Raw genomic sequence first — 17,492 nt, 5'->3', positions numbered from 1 at the left:
AGTACGTCAAGGCTGTATATTGTCACCCTGCTTATTTAACTTCTATGCAGAGCACATCATGAGAAACGCTGGGCTGCAAGAAGCACAAGCTGGAATCAAGATGGCCGGGAGAAATATCAGTAACCTCAGATATGCAGATGACACCACCCTTATGGCAGAAAGTGAAGAGGAACTAAAAGCCTCTTGATGAAAGTGAAAGAGGAGAGTGAATGTTGGCTTAAAGCTCAACATTCAGAAAACGAAGATCATGGCATCTGGTCCCATTACTTCATGGCAGATAGATGGGGAAACAGTGGAAACAGTGTCAGACTTTATTTTGGGGGGCTCCCAAATCACTGCAGATGGTGACTGAGCCATGAAATTAAAAGACCCTTACTCCTTGGAAGAAAAGTTATGACCAACCTAGATAGCCTATTGAAAAGCAGAGATACTACTTTGCCAACAAAGGTCCGCCTAGTCAAGGCTATGGTTTTTCCTGTGGTCATGTATGGATGTGAGAGTTGGACTGTGAAGAAAGTTGAACGCTGAAGAACTGATGCTTTTGAACTGTGGTGTTAGAGAAGATTCTTGAGAGTCCCGTGGACTGCAAGGAGATCCAACCAGTCCATTCTAAAGGAGATCGGTCCTGGGTGTTCATTGGAAGGACTGATGCTAAAGCTGAAACTCCAATACTTTGACCACCTCATGTGAAGAGTTGACTCATTGGAAAAGACTCTGATGCTGGGAGGGATTGGGGGCAGGAGGAGAAAGGGATGACAGAGGATGAGATGGCTGGATGGCATCACTGACTCGATGGACGTGAGTTTGGGTGAACTCCAGGAGTTGGTGATGGACAGGGAGGCCTGGTGTGCTGCAATTCATGGGGTCGCAAAGAGTTGGACATGACTGAGCGACTGAACTGAACTCAAGGTAAGGGAGGTTTCGCAATAGGTCCAAGGCCACAGTGTTGGCAGTAGAAGGAAACAGGCTAAGACTCTAAAGCCTTTGTTATGTTTCATTCATCTCCTATCTCCTAGATTGCAGGTTTTTAGTACAGTAGAGAATATAACTTTCTTTAAAAAAAATTATGTATTTATTTTTGGCTGTGCTGGGTTTTTGTTGCTACAAGGGTTCTTCTCTAGCTGTGATGAGTGGGGGCTCCTCTCTAGTTGTGCTGCGAAGGCTTCTCATTGCAGTGGCTTCTCTTGTTTTGGAGCACAGGCTCTAGGCCTGCAGGCTTCAGTAGTTGCGGCACAGGCTCAATAGCTGTGGTGCCTGGGCTTAGTTGCTCCGCTGCATGGGGGATCTTCCAGCATCAGGGATCGAGCTTGTGTCACCTGCATTGGTAGGGGGAGAGAATACATCTTTTTTGATAGAAAGAAAAAAAAAACAACTTAATTACACTAGTCTAAAGATTAAGCCACAGAAGTTCCACCCTGACAGTTTTGAAATTATAAATAACTAAAATCATTATTTGCAGATTTAAAATGCTATCTCTCAAGATGCAAAGCTAGCAAGACAATATGTTGATGCCCTCGAAAAACTCACTGTCCATCTGGTAAGGCATATGAAAGATTTAGTGAACAAATACAATTCTAAATTAATTACAGTAGAAGTACTCTTCTAAAAAATTTTAGTTGATTTAAAAAGCTGTGTTAATTTCTATGGTACAGCAAAGTGATTCAGTTATACACACACACACACACACACACACACACACACACACTCTCTCTCTCTCTCTCTCTCTTTTAAATATTCTTTGCCATTATTGAATTGCAGGATATTGAACCTAGTTCCCTGTGCCAGGACCTTGCTGTTTATCCGTTCTATATATACTAGTTTGCATCTGCTAACTCCAAAGTCCCAATCCATCCCTCCCCCAACCCCCTCCCCCTTGGCAACCACAAGTCTGTTGCACATGTCTGTGAGTCTGTTCCTCTTTCACAGAGAAGTTCATTTCTGTCATATTTTAGACTCCACACATAAGTGACATCATATGGTATTTATCTTTCTCTTTCTGACTTACTTCTCTTAGTATGATAATCTCTAGGTTCATCCACGTTTCTGAAAATGGCATCATTTTATTCTTTTTTTTGTGACTGAGTAATATTCCATTGTGGGCACCAACCTCTTCTTTATCTGCTCATTTGTTGATGGACATTTAGGCTGTTTCCATGTCTTTGATTTTGTAAATAGTGCTGCTATGAACTTAAGGTGCACGTTTCTTTTTTAATTATAGTTTTGTCCAGAAGAGGGATTGCTGGATCACATGGCAACTGTATTTTTAGTTTTTTTGAGGAACTTGCATAGTGGCTGTTTTCCATAGTAACTGTACCAACATACTTTCCCACCAACAGTATGGAAGGGTTCCCTTGTCTCCACATATCTCTAGCATTTGTTATTTGTAGACGTTTCAATAATGCCATTCTGGCCAGTGTAAGATGATATCTCCCTGCAGCTTTGATTTGCATTTTTCTAATAATTATTGTTCTTGAGTATCTTTTCATATCAGTAGAAGTGCTTTTGATTACTCTTATTGCACTTGCCAGAGACCAACACATCCCAGTACTGCTCTGCCCATAGCACCCTGAGTGCCTCTCCTGGCAGTACACTGGAGTCCTGCATTAGTCCCCTACAGCCTAGGCAATAAATTGTTTTTTAGTCGCAAAGTTGTGTCCGACTCTTTGCAACCCCATGGACTGTAGCCTGCCAGGCTCCTCTGTCCATGGGATTCCCCAGGCAAGAATACTGGAATGGATTGCCATTTCCTTCTCTAGGGGATTTTCTCCACCCAGGGATTGAATCTGCATCTCCCACACTGGCAGGCAGATTCTTTACCACTGAGCCACCAGGGAAGCCCATGCCATAGATTACCTCAAACAGAAAGGCTTAAAACAACACATGTTTATTACCTTACAGCTCTGGATGTCAGAAATCCAAAATCAGTCTCACCGGGATAAAGTCAAGGTATTGGCCAGGCTGGTTCCTTCTGGAGGTTCTGGAGGGAGCATCTGTCCTCTGCCTTTTTCAGCTTCTAGAAACCGTCTGTATTCCTTAGTTCATGGCCCTTTCCACACATGTCACTCTGAACTCTTACTTCTGTAGTCACGTGTACTACTGACTCTAACTTTCTCATAAGGACCTTTGTGATTATGTTGAGCCCATCCAGATAATCCAGGATAATCCCTCATCTAAAAATCCTTAACTTAATCACACCTGCAAAATCCCTTTAGCCATATAAGTGAACACTCACAAGTTCCTGGACTAGCATTTTGGGGGAGCCATTATTCTGCCCCACAGGCTCCATCCTCCAGCTTCTCCTCCCACAAGTAAATTATGTTTTTGAAGATTGGGTCTGTGTTGCTTTGTTGCTTTCTCTAATTGTAGCAAACCGGGGCTATTCTTTGTTTCAGTGCTCGGGTTTCTCATTTTGGTGGCTTCTCTTGTTGCAGAGCATGGGCTCTGGAGCTCGGACTTAGTAGCTGTGGCGCCCTCAGGCTTAGTTGCTCTGCAGCATGTGGGATCTTGTCGGATCAGGAATCAAACCCACATTCCCTGCATTTGCAGGTGGATTCTTATCCCTGGGGCCACCAGGGCATTCCCCGCAGGTGAATTGTACACTTAGCAACAGTTGGTTGTATTTGTTTCCAGACCAGTTTTTGTGCTTTTTCTTCTAACTGCCTAATTCAGTGAAAAAATTATGAAGCCAGTGAAATCTGAGCATGAAAAAAACAGTTATAGTGTCTGTGGAAGACACATTAAAGTGAGTCATTCTAAAAATGTGGTCAACTTAGGTGTGGCCAGGAAATCTGCGAAAGTTTGAGAAAAAATATATTAAGCAACATGAATAGGGATGGTTTATGTAAGAAAGAAGCAGAACATGTCTCAAAGGAGACCTACTTGAACAGAAGGACTAGGGTTCACATAAAAAAATTGGTCAACAAATGTGTCTTTGAAGGTTTTTATTAAACATTTAAAGTAGGTATATTTAAATTATGATATCCCCACTTTAACCAACTTTTTAGGTTATCTAACTAAGCTTTCACCAGTGTTAATAAAAAGAATTTGACTAAATGTGATTCAGAGTATCAGAGATGACATTAATCACTTAGAGCTACAAAGATTTGGGAAGAAGTTTTAATTTAAAAATGGGACTTAACACTTTGAAAGTTATACAGGATTTGAATAGCTGATTGGGGATGAACAGGTGAAGGCTCATGGGATAAAGCAACATACAACTGCAGGGGTGAAAATCAGTAAGAATGGTAATTTCAAGCCATGAAATAGAACCTTGTTACCCTGAGCCTGGATCTCATTCCAGTGGTGTCAGCAACACCTGGGAGCTGGTTGGACTATCAGGCCTGTCCCCATATCCACTGGTCTGAATCTTCAATTTAACAAAATCCCCAGGTAATTTATTTGCACAAGCTCCAATACTTTGGCCACCTGATGCAAAAAGCTGACTCACTGGAAAAGACACTGATGCTGAGAAAGACTGAGGGCAGGAGGGAAAGAGAGTGACAGAGGATGAGATGGTTAGATGGCATCACTAACTCAATGGACATGAGTTTGAGCAAACTCTGGGAGACAGTGAAGGAAGAGAAGCCTGGCATGCTGCAGTCCATGGGGTTGCAAATAGTGGGACACAGCTTAGTAACTGAATAACAGCAACCTGTGAGAAGGACTATTTTAAAGAGAGCAGGAATCTTTCTAAACTGCACTGAAGAGTTAATATGAGCCACACAAAAAGAGAATGGCAACTGGCTTTTTAAGCACCTGCAGTGAGCCAGGTCCTTTGCAAGCCCTATCTCGCTTAATTCTCAAATGTCCTAGTCTTCTAAAGAGTTGACCTTTATTCTCATAATGAAACAATCTTCTCTGCTCTCTGTGATCCTTTCAATTGCAGTTGGTGTAAAGAATACATGTGTCTCAAAATCTTCAAATTATGCCTTAAAGAATTCAATGTGTAAAATATTTTGACATAATTTCTTTGTTCTCTTTATTCCCTGGGCTGCAGACTCTAACAAACTGGGATAATCTCAGATGCCTTGATAATTTCAACCAAGTGAGAAGAGAGAAGCAACTCAAAATTACTCTGGTTAGGATAGAGGTGAAGAAATAAATAAAATTAGCAAGAAATACATAGTTAAGTGAAATTTGGGAATGATAAATCAGATCGAGACAAATCTTGGGGAGTTGAGGGTGGATTCCGGGTACCCCCACAATGCTGCCTGCCTCAACAGTTTATGCCCCAGGAAGCACTGAGACCATCTTTCCTTTCCTTCCCAGACTGGAGAAGATGACGTTCTTGCACCTTCTTGCTCCTCCCTGAGGTCAGTGCTCTGCCCACACTGAACAGGGTAGAGGGACTATTAGCAGTAACCCAGGCGTTAGATGACCTGGAGATCCACAGACATGTGTGAACTTCGCTCACTGGGTTGGTTTCCAGTGGACGTCCCTTTCTGATTAAACTCCATTCTGTAAGAAAAGATTCAGTGGGTCTGCACCAAGCTGTTCTCTTCCTACAATCCAGGGTTGGCTGACAGAGCAACCCTAAAGCTGCCCCAGGGGCTGAGAGCAGGCTGAGTCAGGCAGTGCTCACTGCCACTGGGCTTAACCCCAGGGCTAAGCTCACTGTGATGAGGCTGGGGAGGTGCAGGGGGGCCAGGAGGAGAGGGATGTGAGGGGCGGTCCATTCCCACAGACTTTCTCAGAGTGCCCGTTGTATTCCAGAATCAGAAATCTGAGCATGGAAGAAGTGGGTGAGCCTTGGAGAAAGGGAAATGAGGATCCTGTGTCTCTGCAAAGAGCTGGAATCTAAGAAAAATCAGGCTGCACATACCTACTGACCATGAGTCAATGGGATCTTTCTTTGCCAGCTACCAATAAAGGCTGAAAATGTCTTAAATCCAAGAAAATTTCCTACAAATCAGGGGATCTTCCTTGCCTTTACTCACTATCACCTGAATCCCTTCGGGGAATATAGTGTGTATCTAATCAGCCTATTTAAAAATACTTAGAAAGTTCTATATAAGGATTAATATATAGTATTGTTTTTACATTATTAAAAAATTTATGAGACATAAAATTAATATACAGAAATCTGTTGCACTTCTGTTCACTAAAAGCAAACTATCAGAAAGAGAAATTAAGAAAGCAATTCTATTTATAACTGCATCAAGAAGAATGAAACACCTAGGAATAAATTTAATCAATGAGGTAAATGACCTGTACTAGGAAAACTACAAGACACTGATGAAAGAAATTGAAGATGACACAAACGGATGGAAATATACACACGCTCATGGACTGAGAGAATTAATATTGTTAAGATGAGTATACTATCCAAGGCAATCTATAGATTCAGTGCAATTCCTATCAAAACACCATTGGCAATTTTTATAGAACTAGGACAAATAGCTCTAACATTTTTATGGGAACACAAACCACCTCAAATAGTCAAAAACAAGTTTGAGAAAGAATAAAGCTGGAGGTATAATACTCCCTGATTTAACGTTACATTACAAAGCAACAGTAATCAAAACAATATGATATTGTCACAAAAACAGAGGCACAGATCTATGAACAGCATAGAAAGACCAGAAATAAACCCACACTTGTATGGTCAATTAATCTATGACAAAGGGGGCAAGAATAAACAATGGGGAAAAGATAGTCTTTTCAATAAATGGTGTTGGGAAAACTGTATGGCTCCATGCAAAAGAGTCAAACTGGACTACTTTCTCACAACACATACAAAGATAAGGTCAAGATGAATTAAAACTTTAAATGTAACACGTGAAACAATAAAATTCCTAAAAGTAAACATAGGTGGTACAATCTTTGACATTTATCTTGGTACTATATATATGTATTTGGATCTGTTTCCTCAGGCAAAGGAAACAAAAGCAAAACTAAACAAATGGGACTACATCAAACTAAAAAGCTCTTGCACGGTGGAGGGAGCTATCAAAAAAATGAAAAGGCAGCCTACTGAATGGAAGAAGATATTTGCAAATGATATATCTGATAAGATACTAATATCCAAAATATACAAAAAAATCTCATAAAAGTCAACATCAACAAAACAGAAACAGTTTAAAAAGTGAGCAGAGGGCCTGAATAGATATTTTCCCCATGAAGACATGTAGATAGCCACAGACACATGAAAAGATGTTCAGCGTCACTAATCGTTGGAGAAACGCAAATCAGAATCGTGAAGAGGTATTACCTTACGCCTGTCTGAATGGCTATCATCAAAAATAGAACATATGAAGACTTCCCTGGTGGTGCAGTGGATCAAAATCCACCTACCAATGCAGGGGACGTGGTTTCTATCCCTCGTCTGAGAAGATCCCACATGCCTTGGAGCAACGAAGCCCATGCCCCACAACTAGTGAGCCTGTGCTCTGGAGTCCGCGAGCCACAACTACTGAGCCTATGTGCCCCAACGACCGGAACGACTGAGGCCTAGGCACCTAGAGCCCACGCTCCACAACCAGAGAAGCCGCCGCGATGAGAAGCCCCAGCCCCACAAGGAAGAGTAGCCCCCACTCGCCGCCACTAGAGAAAGCTCATGTGCAGCAAGGAAGACCCAGGGCAGCCAAGAAAACAAAAAAGACAACAAATAACAAATGCTGTCGAGTGCTTAGAGAAAAGGGAGTTCTTGTGCGCTGTTGGAGGGAAGGTAAATTGGTGCAGTTACTATGGAAAACAGGATCGCAGTCCCTCAAAAATATAAACTAGAACTACCATACAATCCAGCAATTTCACTTTTGGGTATTTACCTGAAGAAAACATAAACATTAATTCAGAAAGTTATATGCACTCCAGTTTTTGTGGCAGCATTATTTACCATAGCCAAGATACAGAAGCAACCTGAGAGTCTATAGATATATGATATATGAACGGATAAATAAGATGTGATATATATATAACACATGGTGGCTTCCCTGGTAGCTCAGTTGGTAAAGAATCTGCCTGCAGTGCAGGAGTCCTGGGTGGGGGAAATCCCCTGGAGAAGGAAATGGCAACCCACTCCAGTATTCTTGCCTGGAAAATTCTAGCGGCAGAGGAGCATTGTGGGCTACAGTCCATGGGGTCGCAAGAGTTGGACAGAACTTAGCAACTAAACCACCACCATATCATACGTATATGGAATGTTACTCAGTCATTAAAAAATTAGTCTTGCCATTTGCAACAAAATGGATGGATCTAGAGAATATTATGCGTAGTGAAATAAATCAGACAGAGAAAGACAAATACTACATGAGCTCACTTATACGTGGAATCTAAAAAAGCAAAACAAACAAAAAATCCCCAAAGCTAAAATAGACTCATAGATACAGAGGACAAAAGAGTGATTGCTAGAAAGGAAGGGATTCAGAGGGTGAGTGAAATTGGTGAAAGAGATTAAAGTATAAACCTTCAGCTAAAAAAAAAAAAAACCTTCAGCTATGTAATAAATTAAGTCACAGAGATATTATATACAGCATAAGGAATATGGTCAATAATATTGTAATAACTTTGCATGGGAACAGATAATTACTAGACTTATCATGGTGATCAGTTCATAATATATGCAAATATCAGATCATTATGTTGTATACCTGAAATTAGCACAATATTATATATCAATTATATTTCAATATTTTAAAATTTACCTAAGTGATATCATAGTATATATATTCTGAAACTTTCTATTCAATGACCTGATATTATGGTTGGAGATTTGTATTGAGATCTGATATATTTTATAAATTATATATTTCACCTGTTTTAATTAACTGTATGGTACTGTAACTATTATTATACCACAGTTTATTTATCCTCTTCTGAGGGACATTTAGTTCCAACTTTTGCTATTTCAATTTTTCACTATCAAAATTCTTTTATTTACATCTTTGTATTTTCTCCTTGAGCACAAGTGGGAAATTTCCTCTGAGATTTATGCCTAGACATTTTGCAGTACATCTTAACATTTTTTCCCTAAAGAGGGAATTCAAATATCTGCCGAGTGCATGGAACAGCTGTTTGGAACAGGTAACTTCATGAATGGGATTTCCCAGCTGGCATGTCGTAAAGAATCTGCCTGCCAGTGCAGGAGATGCAGGAGACACGGGTTTGATCCCTGGATTGGGAAGATCGCCTGCAGAAGGGCATCAACCCACTCGAGTATTCTTGCCTGAAAAATTTCATGGAGAGAGGAGCCTGGCCGGCTACAGCCCATGGGGTCGCAGAGAGTCGGACACACCGAGTGACTAAGGGTGTTGCAATGCGTGCACGCAACCTCATAAATATAAAAGTGTTTTTAAATTGCTCACATTGTACAAATACACAGCATTCACAACTTAATACAGTGGTCTTTGCAATGTGGGTTACTGGAGATCTTATATTTAGAGGACTATCAGCTTTTTTCCAATGATAATATCTTTACCATCAGAGAACGAAAAATTTTCAGTTACTTCTAAAATAAAATTGAGGAAATTCCCTGGTGATTACAACTCTGTACTCTCACTGCTGGAGGCTGGGTTCGATCCCTTGTTGGGGAACTAAAATCCTTCAAATCTTAATGTGTGGCCAAAAATAAAGAAAACAAAATTGAAACATGAAGATCACACACTACTTTTAAGTCAACAAGGTCTCCAGATATGAACACATATTGTTGGAGGTCAAGTTCTCCGGAAATTGACACTGAAATGGAATATGGGGTATAAGATGTTTACCAGGGCTTGAAATATAAGCAGAGAAGCAGGACCGGGCAAAAGGAGTCGAACTGTGATGTAGCGCCACAAAGCCTTCAACTCAGTCAAGAGCCTGGATGTGCATATTGCTCATTAGTGACCCGCGACAGAGTGACAGGGCTGGGTTTTTATTTGCCTGCCTTACTAGGTCACTAGAGAAAGGTGTGAACTCAGGCGAGGTGTCTCTCTGCAGCTGTGGCAACCCTGACAACTGGAAGCTGTTCACTGACACCTCTCCCTGCAGTGGGGTAGTGTGTCCAAGCTTTCTCGAAGGGAGGTCCTGGGTTATGCATCGTCATGTCTGCTGTAGTCCACGCCTGTGCTATGGGATCCATTCTTCAAGGGCATTTTCTCAATCGTGGCCTCTCTTGGTAAGGCGTATTTTTGAGGGATAAATTCTGCCCCCCATCTCTGGCGTTGGTCTCCAGCTACAACTGACTCACATGCCTTCCTTCCTTCACTATCTAGTCTCGATCTTCCTTTCCCTTGGCCACCACCTCTTCTGGCCTTGGAGTCTTACCCAGTAGCTTGACCTAGACTCTTGTCATTGAGGGGCCTGAGCCCTGCTCACCAATCCCTTCTCAGGCCAGGCTCTTGTACCTGTCCTTTTACAGTCATGATTGGGCAATGGAATGCTAAGATATATTCAAGGAGATCATCTGAGTTCTACAGCTATTTCTCCTGTCCATTGTGTAATAGTAGCCCGCTAGGCTCCTTTGTCCATGGGATTCTCCAGGCAAGAATACTGGAGTGGGTTACTGTTTCCTTCTCCAGGGGATCTTCCCGACCCAGGAATACAACCTGGGTCTCCTGCATTGCAGGCAGATTCTTTACCCACTGAGCTTTGAGGGAAGCCTAATAATAGTTTTACCCCCTCCTGATGACCAGGGTCAATTATCTCTGCCAAAATGGTGTCTTCTTGCCTGATAGTACCTGGACACATGAAACCCAAAGTGCCTGGGCAGCATCTGAAGCTTATGATTCAGTGCACTCCTGCTGGGTCCCCTGGAACAAGCAAGTGGTCTTTGGGGCCAAGGACTTCTAACCCTGCAAAGTTTAGGGGTGTGGGGACAGGAAACACAAAGTCCCCCAGAAGCAGTCATTGAGAATGATAGTAAGTGAGGTCATCTGGACTTATTTATTCTTCATATTGGGGTCACATAGCCATCTGAAGACTTCGGTTCAAGGTACACATATTTTTCTCTGGAGGCCACATCCTCACAAAGAAAACTCTCAGAGTTGACCCTTTAGCCCTGTCTTCAGCAGGCTGTTCCAGGACCATCAGCCCGGCAGTTTCTGGGTAGTATGATCCATGGAATCCAGTCATGGCCCCTTTCCACACCTGCTTTCCTGTTGAGCCAGTCTCCTGGTCTGACACCATACTATATGGGATCTGGTGCTGGTGAGTCATAGTCTGTAAGTCCTCAGACAGTGGTGCTGGGTGAGACTCTGCAGGAAGGAAAGGAGAGCTCTTACCCAAAACATATGGGAGCAAACTGCCCACCTTTCCAAAATGGAAGGGGCCTAATGTGGCAAAATTGCCATTCAGGGCCAGTTGGTCTCAATGAGGAACAATGTCACATCAGGGGCTGGTATCAGTCTCTGTTGCAGGCAAATTGGACATTGTATAGTAGCAGCTAGGTCAGTCATGATAAGTGTTGGAAGAACAGTTAGTTCTGGCTTTGCATAGTTCCAATATGCACAAACTTCCTTATCATGACTTAGTTATATCACATCAGTCCTCCAACAACGTGGTTCAAATTTCAGTTATTACAGTGTATTGTGTGAGTGGTGCTAAGTCAATTCAGACATGTCCGACTCTTTGCGGCCTCGTGGACTGTAGCCTGCCAGGCTCCCCTGTTCATGACATTCTCCAGGCCAGAATACTTGAGCGGATTGCCATTCCCTCCTCCAGGGGATCTTCCTGACTCAGGGATCGAACCCAGGCCTCCTGCATTGCAGGCAGATTCTTTTCTGTCTGAGCCACCAGGGGAACCCATAACAGTGTATTAATCCTACATAACTGCATAGGGTACATATCTCCCTGTTAGCTCTTTGATTTACAAGTCACTGTGTAAATTGATGATGCATATCATGATCGGTAATCAATCACATCACTTCTTTCAAAGTTGGTCGGTGACTGGTCACAGCACATCTTTGTTCAGCTCACACAACATAGCCAAGCATCTAGTTGTGTTTCCTGTTTCTTTGTCAATAAATCCATGTGACAGTTTATAAGAATGAACACTAGAAAGAGGAATTGGCCAACAAAGATGAAATTGCAGCAAAAAAAATCCAAAAGGGGGTAACAAACTGCAAGTGAAATTTGAGTGGAATGAAGGTGTAGAGAAAGCAGTTGGCTGTGGGAACTTGGACACACTGCCCTTTGGAAGACCTTAGATGGGCAGCAGAGGAACTCTGAGGACAGAGCTAATGACATAACTGAAAAAGTGGTTGTAGATAAAGACGAAGATGATACAGAAGAGGTGGACCTCCAAATAGCTCATGTTGAAGCAACTCTTGGAAAATTTTCACAGTTTTGAAAGCATAAAGGATCATATGTTGGCAACTGATCCAGACTTAGTAATTCTCCATGGAGGCATAGACAAGACACTCTCTCCATATGAAAAATAACATAACAAGAACATGAGAACTGTCCAAACTATTTTCTGTTAAGTTTACTTAACAAGAATTTTCACTGTTTCTAATATTTTAAGTTGTAGTGTATGAAACAATTATTAGTTGCCCCATTGTTTTTCATTTCCCTATAGTAAATCTGTTTTAATATTCCATCTGCAAACTAATTGAAGAACCCCAAAAGCCTAGAGAATGGGCCTAACAGCATCCATCTCATCTGAGACTGAAAAAAGTCACTTATTCATACATTTTTGGAAAAAAGCCATTCTTCTCTATTACTTAAGATGAATACTTACAAAGAGAATAGACATTTATGTTTCCTTCTTTTGCAGTCTCCTAGTAAAAAAAAAAATCTTGAATGATTTTTTCCTTTCCAGTTTTGTTGGAAAAGCAGAATCATCCAGTAAGCCCTGTTACTAATATATAGTTAAACTGTACAAAATGAAACACATCCCACATGACTGTCATGAGTTCCTCTGAAAAGCTGAATCATATGTACAAGAGCAATCTACCTCCCCCGGCCCAGAAGAATAACAGAAACATGGAGAACGAGAGGAAGTCTTGCTGCTAGAGACCCAGCAGGAAGGGAGCTTGGAGGCTAGCCACGACCTAGATTCCTATGGTGCTGAAATAATAAAGTGATTTCAGTCAGCCCACAATGTTTACTTAGCATCTTCAGTGTTGTCTCTAAGGTTGCATGTGGTTCTGAGGGGAAGCTGAGGTATCCATATGGAAACCAAACAGGAAAATCAGAACTCTACGGTGTTTCCTTTAAAAGGCTTCTTCATGTTCAAGATCACCCTGGCAGATGCTGTCAGTGTGGTTCTGGGGGTGCTTTCCACCAGCAGCCAGACCTTCTCTGCCATTGCTTTGCCTGTTGCTCCTAAGAGAACCAACTTTCCCTGGTGATTCTGCCCCCTGCACAACCCCCAAGAGCAGCCCTTAATCAACGGCTGGCAGGCATGGTGATACAAATGTTCCCACCACTTTCCTCTGATGAACAATGCTGAAATGTGACCCAGCCCCTCTTCAAATCACCTCTGCTTTGTGTTACTTCCATACTTGGTCCTCTTTTCTTTCCTGCCCCACTTCCTAACTCTCCTAGTGATTTTTTTCCCGAGAACACTCCCTAATGTGTCCTTTTCAAATGGGTATTCCTTGTCTCAGAATCTGCTTCCAGGGAAAGCATAAATGGAAAACCACCAATTCTGTAATAATAAGAATAATTATCATTTATTTATTATTGTTATTATAATCACACTTTTTTGACCACCTTCTGTGTAGAGATGAGCATCAGGGAACCACAGTTAAAATCTCGGATCCACTACCGACTCATTTGATTTCAGACATGTTATTGAGCCTCTCTTATCTAAATTTCCTCCTTTGTAAAACATGCAAAATAACCTCTCTCTCTCTCTCTCTCTCCAGGATATGAAGTGCCTCTTTTTATATGGGTGTGGGTTGGGGGCCTGACACTCAGAGAAGCGGGCCAGGTCAGTGCTTTGGCATCTAGTGAGGCTGCGGTCAAATGACCTGCCCACATGTTTATCACTGATGCCAGAAACCACAGAGTGAAAAAAATTATTTCCAAACCTGGCTGATCGGTGGGACCAGAGCAATGGCATTTTTTTGTATCTCTCATGGAACTAGAGCCTTGAGAGTTTGTAAGCACCTGTTGACACCCTGGAGAACACAGCTAGGTCAGCTCCCAGAGTGGGTGGGGGTTTTGTGAAGGACACAATGAGTGAAGAGCAGAAGAAGGCGAAGGGGAGGGAGTGGAGCAGGCACAAAATGGAGCATTTAAGCCTGACAGCGAGGAGGAAAGAGGCTGAAGGTGCCAGAGGAGGATGGGATGGGAGCCGGAAGGCCTGGGGCATAGCTGAGATAGATGGAGTTGGATGGGGACGCAACACAGAAACACACCCAAGGTAGAGAAGCTTCCTCCGAATTTCCAATCGCTTCCTAACTGCCAGGCAATATGGTCAGAGACTTATGGCTAAAAAATTCACCACACAGCCTGTCTGTGTAGGAAGAGCCTTCCCTGGCCAGCTGCAATGACTAGAATTGCTATGATTAACCAAGTCATTTGATTAAGGCAAGATTTCTTAACCTGAACCTACATTCCAAGGACCTTGAATTCAGGGAGTGCATGAACTTGGAGGAAGGGAAAATTGAATTTTTATTTTCACTCTTGTCTAACTGAAATTTTAATTTTGAATATAGAGAACAAAACTTAGCACTACCTAAGACTTGGTCACCCATAAAAATCATAGGTATTTTCACATAATATTACAGTTGCTGTGACTATTTCAAAACACTGTGTATACTCATCCTACTTTGAAATTAAGAATACTATCAGGACTTCCTTGATGGCACAGTGGATAAGCATTACCTGCCAATGAAGGGAACAGGGTTCAATCTCCGGTCTCAGAAGATTCCACATGCTGTGGAGCAGCTAAGCCCGTGCACCGGACTATTGAGCCTGTGCTGGAGAGCCTGTGAGCTGCAGCTACTGAAGGCCACTCGCCTAGAGCCTGTGCTCCACCACAAGAGAAGCCGCTGTGATGAGAAACCCAGGCAACAAAGGAAGTGCAACCCCACTCGCCACAACTAGAGAAAGCCCGCGCAAAGCAACCACAACCCAGGACAGCCAGAAATTAAAGGGAAAAATGAAAATAAAAAAGAGCACGACTAAACCTGCCTCTAGGTCTTATTTTCTAATGTATTAATAAAGAAGAACATCTATGTTTTATATTTCACATTTTAAAGCACAGTTTCAGAACAGTATTTCAATATGATTGGTTTCCTTTTTATTTTATGCATTTGAAACCATTACTGTGTTCTGAAAGGGGCTTCCCAGGCAGCACTAGTGGTAAAGAACCCGCCTGCCAGGGCAGGAGAACTAAGAGATGCCAGTTCAAACCCTGGGTGGGGAGGATCCCCTGGAAGAGGAAATGGCAACCCACTCCAGCATTCTTGACTGGAAAATCCCATGGGTAGAGAAGCCTGGAGGGCTACATACAGTCCATGGGGTTGCAAAGAGTCAGACATGACTAAAGTGACTTACCACACTCTTCTGAAGAAGGGTCCAAGGAAGGAGAAAAAAAAAATTAAGGTACTGCAAGTCATAGATAAAAGCTCTTATGAGTGATGGTTATCATTTCAACATTCATCAGATGAGCTTCATTTCCCAGTGAAGAAATGGTACAAGAGAAAAAGTGAATAATGATGAGCAAAAGAGATGAGACAGAGGTGCAGCAGCGGACAGATGTTGGTCCCACATCCGGGCCATCTTCAGCACCCTGGAAGGAAGTTTTAAGAGAAAGCCAGAGGATCTGTTACCACAACAAACAGACAAATGACAACCAGCTTTCTTGCTGCCAAGTCGTTTTGAATCAAGGGACGTGTCAGTCAAAAGGCAGGTGTTCATTCAAAATACAGATTCTCAGACCTTGAGCTGAGCATGGGGATCTATACAATGTTTTATTCATTTATTTACTTGACTCTGCTGGGTGTTTGTTGCTGTGTGGACTTTTCGCTAGTTGCAGAGAGCAGGAGCGACACTCTAACTGCAGTGCATGGGCCTCTCATTGCGGTGGCTTCTCTTGTTTCGGAGCACAGGCTCTACAGCGTTCGGGCTTCAGTAGCTGTGGTGCACAGGCTTACTTGCCCCGTAGCATGTGGGATCTTCCTGGACTGGGGATCAAGCCCAGTCTCCTGCGTTAGCAGGTGGATTCTTTACCACTGAACCAGCAAGGAAGCCCAGATCTGTACTATTTAATAATCATCCCAGGTGATCTGGGGATAAAATGTAAGTTAGGGGTCTTGTCTACATAAAAATGTTGGGACAGAAGAAAATGCTATGACTTTCCAAGAGCAGCTCATCTGTCCTTGTCATACTAACTTGTACTGAATTCCCTGAGAAATGGAGTTTGCAGTCCTTGTGGCTTATAATCCAGCCCCTTGCTGTGGCAGGCAGTGACTGGGGGCCAGGGCTCCATCTCTAGGAATTTTAAATCCTGTGTCATTCATAAATGTGTGATGCCTTACTTTTCAAAGCAGCAGGTCGCACTTTACTTGGACGAAATGAGCTGTTTTAAGTAGGTCTGAGTTCTAACTACTCATCTCAGTGAAATATTTACTTATTAACAGATACTTATGTAAATTGTAACAGACACTTATGTAAAATCATACTTATGTCCTAACTTTAGAGTAACTGAATGCAGTTTGGAGATTTTGGGGGAAAGTGCTGACAAGTAAATCCACAGCAGGTTTCAAAGAGAGATTTCCATTGTTGATTTCCCAGAGGTGGAATGTAAGGACTGTGATGGATTCAGCTTGAAAGCCATGTATTTAACATTCCTCTGCAGTAACTGTCTCTTAAATTTCACTTTAGTTTGAGAAGCAGCAAGAACAAATACAGCATGAAGGGGGAATTTTGTTGTTTATTTTAACGGGGATGAAAATGAATGAAGAGCTTCTGCTCACCAGTAAAGAGGTTTCTCTCGTTAGTCTCCCACATGATTTTGTACCTCTGGTCACATCGGAAAGTTCTTTTTTTTCCTAATGCTGTCTGAGTTCTGCATTTTGGTGCCCAAAACAAGGAAGTGTGGGATATACAAGACACACACATAATAGATATATAAAGAACAAGTGGGCTTCCCTCGTGGCTCAGTGAGTGATAAAGTCAGAGCCTGAACCAGGATAGTGGCTATAAGAACAGAAGGAAGGGGCGTGTGTGAGAGAAATTATGCAAGAGGACTTGTTAGGACTTGGAGCTAGGTGAAAATCATGACGAAAATAGAGAGGATCTCAAGGTCTTCATCTTGATAAAATTATGGTATCATTTCCAGAAAAAGAAGATGGTTTACAGATGTGAATTGGTGCTTCTGACTTGGAACACATTGCTTTTGATTAGAGTGAAATATCTAGGTGAAAGTGTCTTCTAAGCAGTTGCAACATGGGAGAAGTAAATGGCGTAAACTCTAGCTGAATGGAAGAAATGGAGAATGGCGTGTTCATTCTTCAGAAAGACTTGTCTTTTGTGGGTAGAGGAGGGAAGGAGCCATTGAAGGAGAGGAAGGACAAGTTGGATGAGCGAGAAGAAAAGTGATGTAATAAGCAAGTGTCAGG

At 42.2% G+C, this 17,492-nt stretch overlaps 1 long non-coding RNA gene across 1 annotated transcript; it reads right to left on the bottom strand.

Moving 5' to 3' along the window:
* Positions 1–690: 690 nt before the first annotated feature.
* On the bottom strand, positions 691–14,927 carry LOC121820351 (uncharacterized). Its single transcript, XR_006060859.2, has 3 exons — positions 14,752–14,927; positions 12,656–12,695; positions 691–1,316 (listed from the first exon to the last, which is right to left on the bottom strand). It is a non-coding gene; the product is annotated as an uncharacterized LOC121820351 (long non-coding RNA).
* Positions 14,928–17,492: the final 2,565 nt, after the last annotated feature.

Source organism: Ovis aries, chromosome 9, assembly GCF_016772045.2.
Source record: "Ovis aries strain OAR_USU_Benz2616 breed Rambouillet chromosome 9, ARS-UI_Ramb_v3.0, whole genome shotgun sequence".
NCBI classification, from domain to species: Eukaryota; Metazoa; Chordata; class Mammalia; order Artiodactyla; family Bovidae; genus Ovis; species Ovis aries.
Note: the sequence above shows the minus strand (reverse complement) of the source record. Positions and strands in the feature narration are given on the sequence as shown.